Source organism: Cupressus sempervirens, chromosome 10, assembly GCF_028749045.1.
Source record: "Cupressus sempervirens isolate cs-2001-9-10 chromosome 10, ASM2874904v1, whole genome shotgun sequence".
Taxonomy (NCBI): domain Eukaryota; kingdom Viridiplantae; phylum Streptophyta; class Pinopsida; order Cupressales; family Cupressaceae; genus Cupressus; species Cupressus sempervirens.
Window position 1 is genome coordinate 46022345 of NC_143127.1, and position 18904 is coordinate 46041248.

The window sequence follows — 18904 nt, forward strand, 5'->3', positions numbered from 1 at the left end:
CTAGGCCATAATTGCAATGAAGCCTACATGTAAATCAAGAAGGAAGACATGTAGAATGTATTATAGAACTTGGCTTCCTGGAGAGCATTGGACATAATTTCACTTACCTCTTAAGCCCAGTCAATGTATTGGATATCTAAGAAAATTAAGAAATATTGCTCGAAAAAATTCAAAGCTTCAACCTCAACTTTCAACCTATGCAAGAGGACCAAAATATCAATGATTTCTAGCTTAAAGTTTGTCCCAAACAAGGTTATGGGAACTTTACTCTTATCACTCTACAATTTTTGGAACCATGTCCTCATGATTTCTTTCCTCCAATTCATCCTTTTAGCTGAGAATTCTAAGATAGCTCCACCAAAGCCTAAATAAGAGAACTCCTCCTGCTTTGGCACTTGAAGGTAGTTCACCATTGTTTTCCTATCAATTGCGATTAGCATTGTATCATCAGGGAACACAATTTTCCTAGTTTCTTTGTTGTAATGATTAATGCATTTGTAAATTAACTCAGGGTGTTGGACCATGATTAGGAAAGCAACTACCTCAACTAAACTACATCTTCAGAGCTTCTTAGTGATGGGATGAATTCGTTCAAATCTCAACCTTTTCTGTAAGTTTTCCATGTCAAAGAAGCAAAGAGAAGTATCTGTGAAGTTATCCAATGTGGACTTGGTCCTAGTTAACTCATCAAAACCTGCAAACTTGGTTGTCATGAGTTTGTGAATGAGATTTTGAATTGAGAAAGTGAATGAGACAAAGAATGCAACAATCATAGGTTTTTCAAAAGTTATATGTATTGATAGAAAGACACAAAAAAGAAAAGCAGTAACTTATTCAACTATTTGTCCATCTTTATATGAGAACCTCAATTCATCCGTTGATCTTTAGAACTCACATCACATGAATGAAACTTTAAGGAAATGCCCATTGGATAGTAAATGCAAGAGTTCAATAGACATCTAGGGGTCTTTTCAATGTTTTTTTGAACTCAATGGTAAATTTATATATGCCCACCACTTACTTTTTCATTTTCCTTTAAGTTTCAAAAAGTTACCATTAGGGTACCCCATTGAGAAAAATCCACTAGATGAGATCCTTGCTATGTTTCTTCTTCTTTAATGATTTAATCCATTCCAATATCATCATGACATGCTACACATCCAATATGGGTGTTGGATTTAATCACTAACTTGATTTCCTTGAAAATTTTGGAAAACTGTCTTCATGGGTTGAAAACCTGCGAAGGAGAAGACATTTTCCATTTTTTTGCCATTGCTTTGTTCTAAATCAAATCTTCAACAATGACATTTCTGGAAGCTAGGAATTCTTGGTTAAGGTGTGAGGACCTATTTAATAGTCATAAAACATCTTGTTTTTTTCCTTAAGCTATCTTGCAAAAAATTGTCTTCAGGGGTTGAAAACCCACCAAGGAGAAGACAACTTCAGATTTTTTGTTAAGGCTTAAAAAACAAATCTAAACAATTCTTGGAGATCTTAACGTAGATTTTAATGTTGATTTATCTTAGAACCCTTCACCTTTGTATGTTTCTAATACATATATGTATTTAAGTGGTATTTATGGGAAATCATCTTCATGGGTATGAAACCCACGGAGGAGAAGTTATTTTTCAAATTGTTGCCAATGCTTGTTTATCAAAGCGGGGTACGCTATGAGTGAATGTGAAACATGATTGATCATCAAATAAGAAATTTTTATTTCCATTGGACTAGGTACTAACTTACCCAACCAATCACAAGGTAAAATAAACACCCACCCAGCAAGAGGGAAAAAGAAAGTGAAATGCAAAAATCTGATAGAGATAACCTAACCATAGGGACTTAGACTTAGACTCAAACCCAATCAAGGACTATGATAATTTCTTCTACTACACAAAACTCCCCTTTTCCAATTGGTTAGAAAATAAAAGGTGCGCCAACAATTCCATAATACATTTTCTTTAACACTGCTAGTATAATGGATATGGGTCATAAACATAACCTAATTTGTATTCTTGTGGAATGTTGTGTTCCTAAGTTATTTTCCATTTCATTTTGTAGTTATATTTACATTGCAATTTTTATTATGGTTAGCTTCTATTTACATCACATATAACTTTTGAGATTTAGAGTTGTGTCTTATAAAATTTTAGGAATTCCAAATTATGATTATTAACTTTCAAAGTTGTGATGGTGTTTATAAATGTCTCATTGATGAAGGTATGCTCTGATACCACTAATGAAGGTACGCTCTGATACGACTGATGAAGGGCCACACCACCCTACCAATTCACAACCAAGAATGCAACAATATGGAGACAACGAGATGACAAAAAAAATTTATTACACTTGAAAATCCAATAGTAATTACAATAACATTTTTGCAAGATCTCTCAAGATCCAATCCAAGCCCAATCTAGTCCAGATCCACACTCTGGTAGAAATCTCCAAGATCTCAACTTGTGCTCACAAGCCACCAAGCAACCTCCTTGTTTCTAAACCGCAGTCACTAGCTCTTCTCCAACCTTATCCAAGATTCAAGTGTAAATTGCCTCACATTCGGTGCTCTGTCTACACACTCACAAGTCCATCACAATCCTACTGTAAACTGCCTCACATTCGGCGCTCTGTCCACAGACTCGGGAAAACTCACTCTTCACTTCCTCCTCTTTCACACTTTGAAACTTTCCAAGCTTTCCAAGCTTTCCTTCCTGAGGTTCTCTTTCTCGAGCTTCTCCTTCTCGAGCTTCCACTTCTCAAGCTTCCACTTCTCAAGCTTCTCCTTGAGCTTTCACCTTCTTCTCGAGCTTCTACTCCTCGAGCTTCCCCTTGAGCTTCTTCTTCTCAAGCTTCTCCTTGAGCTTGATTTAGAAATGCTCATATGCCTTGCTTAAATAGGCACTTACCACCCCATGCATGACTTATCCACAACTTTCTAGAATTCCTCCACAACCTTCTACAACTTCCACAACCTTCTACAATATTCATAACTTTCTAGAATTCTGCCCACACACCTTGATAAATGGAATGACAACCATTTATTTTTATTTTTTCTATTATGCCACCTATGCACCTCAAAAATAGAAATCCCCTTTTCCTTTATTTTCTCCTTTTTTTCCCCTTTTTATTTTTTAAAAAATTATTTCTCCTCTAATTTTTGTCACTTTCTCTCTCTTCCAGATTTTTTTTTTTTTTCCAATAATTTTTCCATGCAAGATGCTCCTGCATCAGACTCCCCCGGTAGATAGAAAAGTGTGTCCCACACTTTGACTTGACAAAATAAAGATCTACCACCATCTTCATCTTCACCAAAGGTTTCCACCTCAATGGGAACAAGAAAACCACCATGCAAATCTTCCACATCTGCATTACTCTATCAAACACCAGAATCTCAACCATCCAATTAGCATGCTCACTCCTAGGAACAAATTGAACATAATTCTTCATTATCGAACTCCCATTCACATCAACAACTAGTGAATCCATACCAGCAATAACAAGCTCCACATCAGCAGCCACATGTAGATTTCCATCAACAAATACCAAACTCTCAACACCAGCAACCTCATTGCTCACAAAAAGATGCTCTACAATACATAACTCACCTCCAACAACCAGATCATCCATGACCAAGTGCTCTGCAACATTCAAGTCACCACCAACATCAACTAGATCATCCATGACCAAATGCTCTATAGTCTCCATGTCAGACTCAACCAACTGATCATGAAAAAAAACCTCTGTCCCAACATCAACAACATTAGGAATATCTTCAGCAACAACCTCTAGTTGCTCTGCAAGTTTTGCATCAGACTCCACAAACTAATCAGCAAAACCAATCTCTTCCACCTTGACCTTCTTAGCTTGATTAGCCAATCTAGCATCCAATCGAGCAAACATCTTAGAAAAATTCTTCTCCACTATATCATGGATTTTTGCAATCATCATAGGGTCCAATCCTCTTGGAGCCATCTCCCAAGATCTTCGTAAACTCTCTGCAACAAATCCTTCCCATGCTCCTTATGAAAACCAAATTGTTTGCAAGTCAGATCGCAACCTGCCACCTCGCATGAACAATCAGGAACCACATCACAAGTCTAGGACAAAGGATTTGCAATCCACCAACTCTACTAAACTTTGCCCAACCATTCCTGGTACAAACTGCCTCACACTTCGGTGATCTGCTTGTACACTTAGGAACTCCTACTCTGATAAACTTTATCCAACCAAGGTCCTGGTACAAACTGCCTCACACTTTGGCAATCTGCTTGTACACTCAAAATCTCCTACTCTGATACCACTGATGAAGGTACGCTCTGATACCACTAATGAAGGTACGCTCTGATACCACTGATGAAGGGCCACACCACCCTTCCAATTCACAACCAAGAATGCAACAATATGGAGACAACGAGATGACAAAACAATTTTATTACACTTGAAAATCCAATAGTAATTACAATAACATTTTTGCAAGATCTCTCAAGATCCAATCCAAGCCCAAGCTAGTCCAGATCCACACTCTGGTAGAAATCTCCAAGATCTCAACTTGTGCTCACAAGCCACCAAGCAACCTCCTTGTTTCTAAACCATAGTCACTAGCTCTTCTCCAACCTTATCCAAGATTCAAGTGTAAACTGCCTCGCATTTGGCACTCTGTCTACACACTCACAAGTCCATCACAATCCTGCTATAAACTGCCTCACATTCGGCGCTCTGTCCACAGACTTGGGAAAACTCACTCTTCACTTCCTCCTCTTTCACACTTTGAAACTTTCCAAGATTTCCAAGCTTTCCTTCCCGAGGTTCTCTTTCTCGAGCTTCTCATTCTCAAGCTTCCACTTCTCAAGCTTCTCCTTGAGCTTTCACCTTCTTCTCGAGCTTCTACTCCTCGAGCTTCCCCTTGAGCTTCTTCTTCTCAAGCTTCTCCTTGAGCTTGATTTAGAAATGCTCATATGCCTTGCTTAAATAGGCAATTACCACCCCATGCATGACTTATCCACAACTTTCTAGAATTCCTCCACAACCTTCTACAACTTCCACAACCTTCTACAATATTCATAACTTTCTAGAATTCTGCCCACACACCTCGATAAATGGAATGACAACCATTTATTTTTATTTTTTCTATTATGCCACCTATGCATCTCAAAAATAGAAATCCCCTTTTCCTTTCCTTTCTCCTTTTTTTCCCCTTTTTATTTTTTTTAAAATTATTTCTCCTCTAATTTTCGTCACTTTCTCTCTCTTCCAGATTTTTTTTTTTTTTTTTTCAATAATTTTTCCATGCAAGATGCTCTTGCATCACTCATGGACTTATTTTGTTGATTTCTATGATAGTTATGGTGTTTACTATGCCTTGATTTTTTTTTAATTCTTTCTTGAGCTTTGGCCTTGTTTCTTTCTTTGTCATCTATTACTTTGTGTGGTTCATCCTTTGTGGTGAGTTAAATAACAGTGTGTTCAATTTTCTTATTTTGTGTATTAATTTTGGCTTCAACTTTTAGGAGTCGAGGTTTTTGCCTTTTATAATTTATTTTTTCATCTTGTATCCTCTTTTAAATTTTTTTAATATGGTATTTGAGTTTAGTACTTACTTTCAACATTAATTTGACTGAAACCTTCAACCTGTTTGATAATCTGAAAGTCTCTGAATCTACATCTTGTTAACATTTTTTAAAGCATCCTTGGTTTTTTTTTTTTGAAATTTCCCTCATTGTAATAAGCAAGTTGATTTAGAAAACAACTAGAGAAATCCATCCAACAAAATAACCATGACAAAAGTCTAGTGGAATAAGTTGATGACTTTGCAATTTTATTTTTGTAGTGAACTATGTATATGTTTTTGTTTTTAGCATTTTGAATGAAATTTTTTAATCCATCAACCAAAACAGATAACTGAACCCAAGATGATACCCAATTATTTCATTGAAATAGCCCATAACAAATTTCACTTTATTGGTGGAAATGGATAGAACATTGTAGCCTCAAAAACCAAACACAAGATTGTCCTAAATACAATACTAGTAGAGGAAAAATACACTACATCAAACAATATAAGTTCTAGATTATTCTAACAACTTCATACTATTGTTGGAAATATATATGATAAGTTAATTTACTGAGAGGGGAGGGGTGAATCAGTAACCAATAAAATTTAATCTTTTATTACCAATTAATCCTTCATGTGGAATCATATCTAATTACATGCATGAGAAACTAAAAACATTAAAACATTCATAACACTTTGACACACAATATGGTGACCTAGAAACCTTCCAAATAGAAAGTAAAACTGGGGTGTGGATGATACCCACAAGCTTTAGTATTGCAATATAAAGTTGGCCTATTAAGGCTTACAATGATCACTTCTAATGATCTTCCCTATTCAAAGCAGTAAGGACTACTAGGTCCACCTTGCAAAAGGATTTACAAACATACAATGAAGTATGCACTCAGTAAAGAGATTTATAAAAGATTGTTAAGTCTACCTTGTGAAAGGATTTAACTAATCCACATGTTAGGATGAAACAATACCTAATCTCTAATCTACAACTTGGTTTACTGAGTGAGATTCCTTTGAGTGTAATGATCACTTTTCTGTAATAGATAAATCTTTGTTGCTCCTTATACTGTTGTAGCCTTCGTAATTCACTCTTTTTCTCTTCTCTACCAGTTACATTCCATACTTCTTATTGGCTATGATATAATACATTACATATATACTGATCCAATTTACAAATCAATAAAGTTAGCTACAATACAAATTTACACAAAATACACAAAGTTGGCCCAATTGTAGGAACTTGGGTTCTAAAGACTAGCTCAGTGAGGTTCTAATACTCGACATCTACTATCAATGCTTGATATCATCATGCATTTGGTAGATGTAGAAGCTTGGTCCATATTGATCACTTTCAAGAAGTCTGAACTCAGTTTGTACTGGTGACTTAGTGAATACTATGAAACTCAATATATGAACTAAATCACTTGATTCATATTGCATAGCTCATTCAATGCTATCACAATGAGCTTGGTATAAATTGAATCACTTAGTTAACATTAAGTGGCTTAGTCAACACTAGATTCTTGTCACTATAACTGTGAACTTGGTAAGAACTGCACAACTTGATTTGCACTAAGGAAATTGATAAACCTTATGAAGCTCGATTTACACTGTTGATCACCATTATGGTAGAAACTACTTGGCACAAATTGAATATTTTTCCTTGAACTTGGTAGCAACTATAGAACTCGGTAAAGCCTAAAATGCTTGGTTAACACTGTTAACTATTGAATAATCTCAATAGATACAATCTATCTAAATAACTGTGTATCACTAATAAAAAAACATGACTGTAATGTCAACAATCTCCTCCTTTGGCATTAGTGACAAAAACACTTATCAATCAAAACTAAATTTGAAATGTTCAAGAACACCTTTTATTCATCATCTTGTGTCTCCAACTTAGTAGAGTACTCTTTTTTTGAGATTTTTCAAAATTTATTTTGTAAGAGATTTATCTCTGAATATTTTTACATGTATATAATACGATAATGCTCCCCCATACATATCTATAATATACTTTCCATCTTTTCACATCTAATATATATATTTTCTCCCCGTTTATGTATACTACATCTTATATTATATCTTCTCCTCTTTACAATATACATCTTCTCCCCCTTTTTGACATTAATGCCAAAGATGTATGATATATACTATACAATAATGCCAAAATGTGACAAGAAATCTGAATGTACTTTTAGAATTAGTACCATTGTCTTGTCCCAATTTTCTTGCAACACCTTGCATGTGTGCAATGCAATTTGAACTTCTACTGAAAGTTCTATCATGTGATCTGCAATTGAGAAGTTGTTATCATGGATGAGGATTTTAGCATGTGTAATATGTTTTTGCAATGCATCTATGTTTGGGATAATCATGCTCGATATGTTTATTAGTGTAGCTCTTATTCTAGCTTCTTCTCTTAGCAATTTTTCCTACATATCAATTAAGAATTTGATCTTTGTGTAGTGGGTAGAGCTGTAACTCGGGTAAAGTTGCAACTATTATGCACTTGCATTGAGATCTTCATCAATCTTTGAAATTTTATCTCTAATTTCTTTGGGGAAAATTGAAGTATCATAGAGTTTATCTAATAATGAAGTCACATTGTTGCAAAAGGTCTCTAGTGAGCTTAGAATAGTAGATAGATCTACTTGATGAATTGCAATCTTTTGTGCAATTAGCTCCAAAACTTTATTCTCAAATTTATTTTCAGCTCTCTACAACAATTTCTCCTATCCATTTAAATCTTTGTTGAATTTTTGGACTACCTTTGCTAACTGAACCAAAATTGGTTGAGAAGTATCAACCTCTGTGTTGAGTTCCTCTACTAGAATATTCTTTGCATCTTCAATTACTTGAAACTCCTTATTTATTTCTTCTCTAAGCCTTTGTTACTTAGCTTTCTTCTAAAGAAGTTCTCCAAATATATGCATCCAATCAAGATTAAGATTGGAGATATCCCAATTTGGAATAACAATCTCCTCATCAAGATCAATATCTTCTTCCTTCTCTTTGTCTTTACTAAAAAAAATTGTACTCGATTGAGCCTTGGTCTCAATTGTCCTTGCACTTATTATTTTGTATGCTAGGAATGGAAACAATGGTAGAAATAGTAGGACTAGCTAAAAAAGTAGATACCACAATTATTGAAGAAATACCTTGTGTAACCAAAATTGATGGAGGAGAAAGTGTTGACTACTTGGTAGATGAAGTGTTTGTTACTTCTGTCAATGAAGTACTGAGTTGAATAGGTGCAAAAATTTATTGAGTGCATATACTTGCAGTGTTTGACACAATCAATTTTGTAGTAGCTTTCTTTGAGCTTAATGTTTTCAATGTTTCACTTAGAGAATGAGGAAGTGAGGCTATGACCACTACTACAATCTTATTTGGGTCAGTCTCCTCAATGTTCTAAACTTTAGGTAAATCTTCCTTGATAGCTTCCTATTCTTGTTCCTATTTGTGTTCTTGCTCCTCATCACCAATATTGTCATAATGTGTTTCCTTTTCATCATCATTTCCCTCTTCTTCCTTGTCATCATCATCACCATCATCATCCTTCTCATTGAAATTAACAATAAAATTACTCTATTTGTGAAGATTGTAAATGTATTTCCATGTGTTGGTGGCATTCCTTACCACATGTTTAGTGTCATTCATCAATATTAGACAAGTGTTGAATCTCAAGGTAAGTTTTTCTTCATTCTTCTTGATGGAATCTTTCACCTCTTTGTCATTCAAGCTTGGCATGAGTTGCCTTAGGGTCTACTCATAAATGTCTTTAGCAGTTTGCCTTGCATGCTCCTATTCTAGTATAATCTTTTTCATCAACTCTTTTGGAATCTGCTGAGTAAGTTGATATGGAGAATATTTCCATTTTCCCAATTTAGACATGACCTTGTCTTCAACTTACTTCTTCTCCTCTACAATTATTGTCGCATACCTTAGTGATCTAAAGTTTGTTATGCCAGATCCTAAATCTATTTCTTTCAACTTTTCCTAAAAGATGGGTGGAGGCTTCATAAAGATTATATCCTCTACTTCTTCACCCATTTTCAATTTCTTTCTAGTTGCCCTCCTTGTGAACACACCTATAGATGGTTTGGTAGGCTTGGCTATAATAACTTTACCTTTCTTCTTTATTAGCTCTTCTTCCTCTGAATTCTTTTCATCTTTTTCTTCATCTTCCTCAATTTCATCACCTTTGCCTTTAATCAATAGAAGAGTGGACTAGTTTTCAATTTTGCAATTCTCTTCTTCCCTTTGTTGACTGCCTAAGGGAGTTTTATTTCTACTTCTATTCCTACCTTTGCTTCATCATAAGTGCCAAAGTATGCAACTTTTGGGTCAACTGGCTCATTTAAAAGTGCTTCAATAATGTCCTTAGTTTCATCAATGTTAACCCTATAACCAAGAGGCTCGACCCATACAATTCTCAATCTAATTGCTTGAATATATAATTTATCACTATTAACCATGAAACAAATATCATCTTTGTAATGATCAAAAAAATTTTTTGGTATCCTAAATATGTTATTCATCTTGTCCTTGAATGCATCAAAGTAGTTATCCATAATACTAGCATAGTTTTCTCCCATTTTAGATATATATTCATTAATTTGATAAAGAACAGGTACATCCTTCCTCCATATGACTGTACCTTTAGATGGGAAGAAATTTTGCACATATAAAAATTGACAACTTAAGAGTGATCTGAAATTACAAGGATTGTTCTTTGAAGTTCTTATACTCTCCATATTCTTGTTGAACTAGTTCAACATTAACTTGACAAGGTCAAGTGACAAGTTATTCTTGACCACTTTGTATGCGAGATCCACTACTTTGCATGATACACTGTTGATTCTACTTGAGCTATATATTTTGTGTGTGATGAAATGTATCCCAAACTTTAGTTCCATATCTATAACATAGCTTATCTTCATTCCCCTTCCATCCCACTTGGCAAGGGTTTTATTTTCAAGCTCGACCCAACTTAGGGTTTTTGTCATTTTAGCTTTTGTCAACATACGAAGACTAGTGATCCTATGGGTCATCTTCATTGTTATCACAATAGGTTTTTCTAACCACAGCTGACCATTATGTACATGGTTGAGGATAAATCTTATCCATTTAATCTAAAAATCTTGTGGCATGTGTAGAATGTGAGTCAAACCCTTCACTTCAAGGTGTTGATGCTCCAGTTTTAACACACCATTCACGCACAATTCTCTCAAGGATTCATCCATTTCAAAAGTTCTAATATCTTGAATAGCACATCAAAAATGTGATTGAATATCATTAATTAATAGTACCCTAGATGGAATTTGTGATTGAGCTTTAGTTGGATCTAGGGTTTCCATGATAGCCAGACTCAACTTAAAGTCTAGTGTCTTCCATTCCATGCCCCGAACTATCATCTCTAACCCTTTCTTAGTCTTGCTACTAGAGGATGCCATTTTTTTGATAGGGTTTTCAAGGACATAGAAATCTCTTACAATAATTCATTTAGATCATTTGGATGCTCAAAAATTTCTTTGTACAAATAGCTCTGAAAAATTTGCGATGAAAAATGACTTCAATTTCACCCTTTTTATAAAATTTCTCCTTTTGATCACCATAAATTCCTAGTATGATTGTTTTCTCAAATGACAGACTATCATCCACTTTTCTTACATTAAGTGCTCGACAGAGTCATCCATGACTCGGTGACCACATAATAATTTTAGTAGTTGCCAACCTTGCTCGACACTGTCTTACAACCCAACCTCACTTGGTAAGGTCTACAACCTGACCTCATTTGGTAATAATTGGCATCTTTTGAATGCATGGTGATACCTTTGTATCTTGAATGCTAATATGGATCTTCCATTCTACTAACTAGAACTAATATGAGATGTCTTCTTCAAAATCCTAGTTCTAGTCTTCCTTGTGAGAGATCAAGTGGAAATGCTTGAGTCACCCAATTCTTGAGTGATGTGTTCATCATTGCTCAGACTTGTATTCTCAGAAGATTTTGGAATCCATTGCTATCTCATCTACTTTTTGATATTATTAGCCTTGGCTTTCTTTTCATCTTCAATTCTTCTAGAATTCATACAGTTCTTGGCAAGATGACCAAGTTCTATACAAATGAAACATCTTATGGTGGTGTCTCTTGTCCTCATGTGATGTTTTACACAATTCATTCCAATGTGTCCAAATTCTCCACAATAATGACATCTGCACCAAGTGTTATAGTCCCAACCAAATATAGCTTTTACAATTTGTTATGCTGGGTTCAATATCTTAGTTTTGCATTTTGACAATTTGTGCCCATGCTTCTTACATTTGTGACATTTTCCTTCAAACCTAGGTTTTTCTTTGCATTTATTAGCTCTATGACCATGCTAATTGTAATTGTAACATTTTCCATTGAATTTAGCTTTCCCATTGCCCAAAACTTATTTGATGTATGACCTATCTTACCACAGTGACTATAAGTAGGTATTTGATTATTTTGAGCTCCTTTCTTGGATCATTCACCTTCTTTCGTATATCCAATTCATGCTTTTTCTTTTTGTCTATAATGTTTTTTCTCATTTAATTGATTCATGTCTGCTCAAGATTTCATCATCCTCTCATTGGTTTTCTTTTCAGTGCTTACATCATTCTACAATTTTTTATTCTCTTATCTTAGATTCATGATTTCTTCATTTACATTAGTGAGTTGATCACTGAAGTCTACTTGCTGAAGGGATAGATGCTGAATTTCATTGTTCTTTCCTTCTATCTCTTCTTTTATCTTGATTTTCTCTTCCATGACTTCACATAATCTCACTGACTAGATTTCATGCTCTCTTCTTAGCTTTCTTACTTCTTCTTGAAGTGTATTGTTCTTTTCTAATAGTTCTTTGATTTCTTTATTAGCTTCATTTGAATTGCTTTCTAAATCAATGTCTTCAATTCTTTCTTCAATGTAGAGTTTTTCATTCATCTGTACTGCAAGATCTTTTCTTGTTTTCAAGGATTGAGAGAGTTGCTCCTTTTCTTTCTTGAGTTGTCCAGTAGCCAATTCCAAATCTAGCTTTTCATTGTTAATAGCCTTTTCAAGTCTGAATACCTCCATAGCCTCTAATCTTTGCTCAAGTTGTTAAACTTATTTCCTATGAACCACAAAGCTCTGATACCAATTTTTGGAAATATATATTATAGTCTAATTTGTTGAGAGGGGAGGGGTGAAATAGTAACCAATAAAATTTAATCCTTTATTATGAATTAATCCTTCATGTGTAATTAGATCTAATTGCATGCATGAGAAACTAAAAGCATTAAAACATTCATAAAACTTTGACACACAATATGGTGACCTAGAAGCCTTCCAAATAGAAAGTAAAACTAGAGTGGGGATGATACCCACAAGCTTTAGTACTACAGTATAAAGTTGGCCTTTTAAGGCTTACAATGATCACTTTTGATGATTTTCCCTGTTACAAGCAATAAGGATTGCTAGGTCCACCTTGCAAAAGGATTTATAAAAATAAAATGAAGTATGCACTCAATAAAGATATTTACAAAAGACTATTAAGTCTATCTTGTGAAAGGATGAAACAGTAGCTGATCTTTGATCTACAACTTGGTTTGTTGAGTGATATTCCTTTGAGTGTAATGATCACTTTGCTATGATAAATAAATATTTTTTGCTTCTTATACTATTGTAGCCTTTGTAATTTTCTCTTCTACTCTTCTCTACTAGTTACATCTATACTTGCTTCTTATTGGATGTGATACAATACATTACATATATACCAATCGAATTTACAAATCAAGAAAGTTGGCTACAATAAAATTTTACAAAAAATACACAAAGTTGACCCAATTGCAAGAACTCAAGTTCTGAAGATTAGCTCGATGAGTTTCTGATACTCAGCATCCACTATCAATACTTGGCATCCTCCTGCATTCAATAGACATAGAAGCTCATTCCATGTTGATCACTTCCAAGTAGTCTACATTGCTCACAAGGTGAATACTACAAAACTTGGTGTATAAACTTAATCACTTGATTCATACTGTATAGCTCAGTCAATGCTATCACAATAAGCTTGGTATAAACTAAATCACTTGGTTAACACTAAGTGGCTTAGTCAACACTATATTCTCATCACTGTAACTATGAACTCAGTAAGCATTGTACAACTCAATTTGCACTAAGGAACTTGGTAAACCTTATGAAGCTCAATTTATACTATTGATCACCATTATGGTAGAAACTATTCGACACAAACTAAATATTGTTCCTTGAACTTGATAGCAACTATAGGACTCGGTAAAGCCTAAAATTCTTGGTTAATACTATTAAATGTACAATTGTTAGAATTTATAGTTCGAAAGGATAATTTTGAGAGGAGGGGGGGGGGAGGGGGGGGTGAATCAAAATTACCAAAATTTAACCTTTAAAACTATTTAATTGAAATCAATCACATGCATCTAACACATCTAATTAGCATGAAAGTAAAGGCATGCATGAAAATAGATAACACAAAATTTGATCACCTAGAAACCCTCCAAAATGAGAATGTAAAATTGGGGTGGGGATGACACCCACAACTTATCACTATAGCAATATGTAACTTTTCAAGGTTACAAAGTTTGATGATCATCAATGATCTGCCCTATGAAAGGCCTACCCTATTAAAGGCTCAACACCCTGTTAAAAGTGACCTAGCTAAAGAATTTACAAAAATTCACTTGGAATGTCACCTTGTTAAAGGATTTACAATATGGTTGTTAAACCAACCTATCTTCATAGGGTTTTTATTCTCCTAATAAAATGGCTAGAAAGTATAGTATAATGTGATAACCTAATCACTTAAAATCCTCAATTGCTAATTTTGAATCCTTGTTCTATCCAATTTGATCTGATATAAATCTGTTCAAAGTGTTGATACTCTATTTTGATCAACTTGATTTTGTAATTTTGTTCCTCTTCTAAATCTTTACACCCCTTCAAAATTTGTTAGCATTTTCTCCTTGCATTCCTAAACCATACTCTCTATTTCCCACACATGAATTATGGGGTCTCAATCTCCTTAAAAAGGTTTCATGACTTAGGGTTAGGTGTGAATCTACAATTTAGATTCATCCATCTTTCCCACTCAAATCTTTCTATTTTTCTAATTGGTTGCACATTGATTTCATAGGGAATTAAAAGATTTGATCTTATCTTTTAATCCTTCAAGAATCATCTTGTGTCAACTCCAAAAATGGTTTACATCTTAGTTTGTGAAGGCACAAACTCTTATACCAATTTTGTGTTACTTGACACTTACTAATTACTAACGCTTGGCACATATAGGAATTATTTCTTACTCGGCTCCTATAGAAATTATTTTTTCTCGACACCTATACTTTACTCGACAAATATATTGGCTCGGCATCTATTAGTCACTTGGCATTTGAAACTTGCTTGGCACTGTCTATCTACTTGACATCTCTTATGACTAGACTCATATTGTAACTCGGCTTCTATATTATACTCGACATCAACTTAGAAATTTTTTAAGTGTGTTGACACTCAATTGTCAAAACTAATCTGAGACCAACAATCTCCCCTTTTGACATGAGTGTCAAAAAAACTTAACTAAACATTATGAATTTGATCTTTTTGAGTATAATATACATCTATTTGACATATATACAAAACTTCAAAATTTTGTTAAAATTTTTGTGAAGATAGCTCAAAATTGATAACTACCCCTAAGCTAATGTGTCATTTCTATATCCAAAACTCCTTATGTTGGATTTGTCTCATGCTAATTATTTTGATACTCTTTATCTCTACCATATTCTATCTATTTTACTCTAGCTTTACTCCCTCTTTCACACATCTTCCCTTGTAGTTGTTGTATCCTTTTGGCATCCTTATCTCCCCCTTAGTTTTATCTCCTATTTCCCCCTTTTTATTATAATCTCCCCCTTTTTTGATACTTATGTCAAAGGGTTTTAGACATTAATTGAATATTTAGCCAAAAAAGATCTATTTACCTCCATGACTCTCTTGAGAGTAGCATCCCAATTGTCTAATGCAATTTCCAGTGATTTAAGCTAGATGGTTGTCTCAGCTGCAAGATGAACTTGGCCTTCCAATGTCAAAATATTGGGGTCTTTCTTTATAAAATTTTCAGCATAGTCCAATTCTTTTTGCAAAATTTCCATGTTTGGGGTGATGGCAGATTGAATCTATATAAGCTTGGTCTTAATATTCACCTCATCTACTATTTGTACATCTAGTTCCTTTTGAGTGTGAAGCATAGTTTGAAAATTCTTCTCACTTTGAGCTAGATCCTTAGGTACTTGCATGCTTTAAATTTTAAGCTTTCTCTTCAAGCTCATTATCCACTGGCTAGTTTCTTGTGTGAAAATTTATGGGTCACATAGTTTTGAGTACACTAAAAATATATTCTCAAGTATTGCCTTTATCTTTTCAATCTTCTTTGCTAGCTCCACCTAAGTGAGTGCTATTTCACTTGATATGTGTTCATTCACCTTTGTTTGAAACTTCATTTCTGACCATTCTAACAATTTGGCATTAGTATCAAGGTCTTCATTCTGTACTTGGTCCACTATACTGGATAATTGCTCCATTATGGGCTTGGTTTCATTAGGTACTTGCAAGTTGAAATCATCTAGAAAGATGTTCTTTATTTCAATCAAAGCTTGACTTTTTTTATACTCACTTATGAGTATCTCTTGCCTCTTTTTCCTCTCACATGCCTCTTGCACTTCATTTATCTTATCAATGTTCATATTTTCATAGTCATACCTAGGAATGGTTATCTCCTCATCTAGTGTAGGGTCTCCATAGTGAAGTACCCTTGCAACTCTTGTAGAGCTCGAGCCTAGTGCAAAAATTTGTAGTGGTTTGGCAAGAGTGCTTGGCTTCTAATGCATTGTAGGAGTCCCTGTTGTAGGAAAATTGACCAATGTTTGTATTGCCTCTTGTTCTTTCTCCTTAGGGGTCTTCTCCTCTTCTATTCTGCCTTGATCAATTATTATGATCTGAGGTGGTACACCTTGTGCTTGTGCTATAGAGATAGAGGTATCCATCTATCTTGTTTGATCCTTTGTTTTCTCCTTGGTAGTTGTTGTGTCTAGTACTATGGAATCAACCCTAGATGGTGTATCTTGTGCAACTTGCTATTGGGATTGTCCACTCATGGTTGTAGGGATATGAGAAAGTAGTTCTTGTGGATTCACCTTATCCCTTGTGATATCAACCATAGCTTTCTATAGTTCTTCCACACTCACCAAGACTATGTTAGTACATAATTGTGATTGTAGAGTAGTCTGGTTAAGGATCTTTTTAAGGTCCTCTGCAATCAGTGGGTTTATGTTCTAACCATAAGTGTTAGGAACATCCTTAATAGTTATTGTATCTATAGGTGTGGTAGTTACATGTGGACGACTCGGTGGTGGAAATTGTGTGTCTTGCACACTCTGTTCCTATTGTTGCTCCTCATCAGTTGCCTTTTCACTCTCTTGTGTGTCTTTCTCCACTATAACATCTTCCCACTAGTACATTTGACCCCATTTTTAGACCAAAATTTTCAACCATCTATTAAAATGTTTTCAATTGGTCAGAATATGCAAAGAAAAATATCTTTTTTTTTAAATCCATGCCTATGTTGGTCAAAATTTTGACCAACACTAAATGTAATTTTAACCAACACGAGCTTCATATGTTAAAATTAAAAAGAAGTGGGAAAAACTCATTTCATTTTTACTAAGGGTGAAATTGGAAGAAGGGTCTCATAGGTTGGAGGAGGCACATGCGAAGGTTTTTGAGAAAGGGGCATCTTTGTATAAGTGGTGCGTGGAGATGGGTGTGGTGGTGGTGATGAAGTTCTTGCTAGGCCACTTGCTATTTCTCACCTATTTTGTTTTATTAAACTTTTTATCCTATTTACATGCTATGAATTTTCTAGGCTAGAGGAAGGACAACAACCTCTCTCAAGAAAGATAACTATCCCTTCTACCAAGTTTAACCCATAAAGGATGATCATTGTCATATGACTTGTGGTCTTTTGTTTTTCTTCCACTACTAGATATTGAATCTTGTTCACAATGCTTATGCACTCTAGTTCATTTCACTGATCTGTGAGATTTGGTTTGCCATATCATGGATTCTTGATCAGTGTCCTAAGTGAATACCTATCAATAGGGAAACATATATGGAAATACTTTTTTTAAGGTGAGGCTATTATGTGCAATAATATATTTTCCCACTAAGTTCATGTGTTGTTCAATTTTCTATAGGACTTACAGTGTAATCTTTTTTTTGAAAACAATAGTCATGTTTCTATGAGTTTGTATCCAAGTGCTTAACTTACACATGTTTCTAAAAATAGATATAATAGAGAAGGGGAGATATCTCTGTTAGTTGGCATCAATATATTTGCGAGCATAGTTTACCCTTTAAAGGAGCCTCCTTTAGTCATGGCAAATACTATTTTGTCAATTCTTTCTCTAGATTATCCAGTGGATAAAGTTTCATGTTATGTCTTTGATGATGGAGCTGCAATGTTGACCTTTTAGTCTCTTTCTAAAACTTTAGAATTTGCAAGGAAATGGGTGTCATTTTGTCAAAATCTTGATATTGAACCTCGAGCTCTAGAATGGTACTTCACTCAAAAGATAGATTATTTGAAGGATAAGGTGTAGCCCAGCTTTGTAAAAGACCGCAGAGCGATGAAGATAATTGGCACCATATTGTTAAATCAAAGCCAATTTAAGTCACTTCAATGCTAGCCTTTCTTCTCTTTTAGTGCACAACTATGCTGATTTTATGTTTACTAATCATTTCCGAAGAGATTATGAAGAATTCAAGTTACGAGTCAATGCACTTGTTGCAAAAGCTTAGAAGGTTCTTGAGGAAGGCTAGATTATGCAAGATGGGACTCCTTGGCCTGGAAATAATACTTGAGATCATCCTGGGATGATACAAAAAGTTCACTTTTTATCTTAAGAGTCTTGTAATCACATTTGCTATTGGTCTCCATTATATTTTCAATCTTCCTTCTTTTGTTAGCAAATTTGTATAAAATCGAACATATAGGGCTAGCATTTTTAGTAGTCCTTTATTTGGGTTTTATTTGTATTTTATTTTGCAACTTGATTTAAATGTTAGAGAAAAGATCTTGGTCTTGCTATGGCAGGAAGCTTTTGGGGGGCCAAATGGAAGATATCCACAATATTATTCTACATACCATGAGTTACAGGTAAGGAAAAAAATTAAATGAATCTTAAGGATGTTCAAGAAATATCGTGTTTTTCAAGGGTAGGTTGAATATATTTGAT

General features: G+C 34.5%; 1 pseudogene; it reads left to right on the forward strand.

Annotated features, from left to right (window-relative positions):
* The first annotated feature begins 17426 nt into the window (after window positions 1–17426).
* Window positions 17427–18572, forward strand: LOC149532495 (putative cellulose synthase A catalytic subunit 2 [UDP-forming]; annotated as a pseudogene).
* The last annotated feature ends 332 nt before the right edge of the window (window positions 18573–18904 follow it).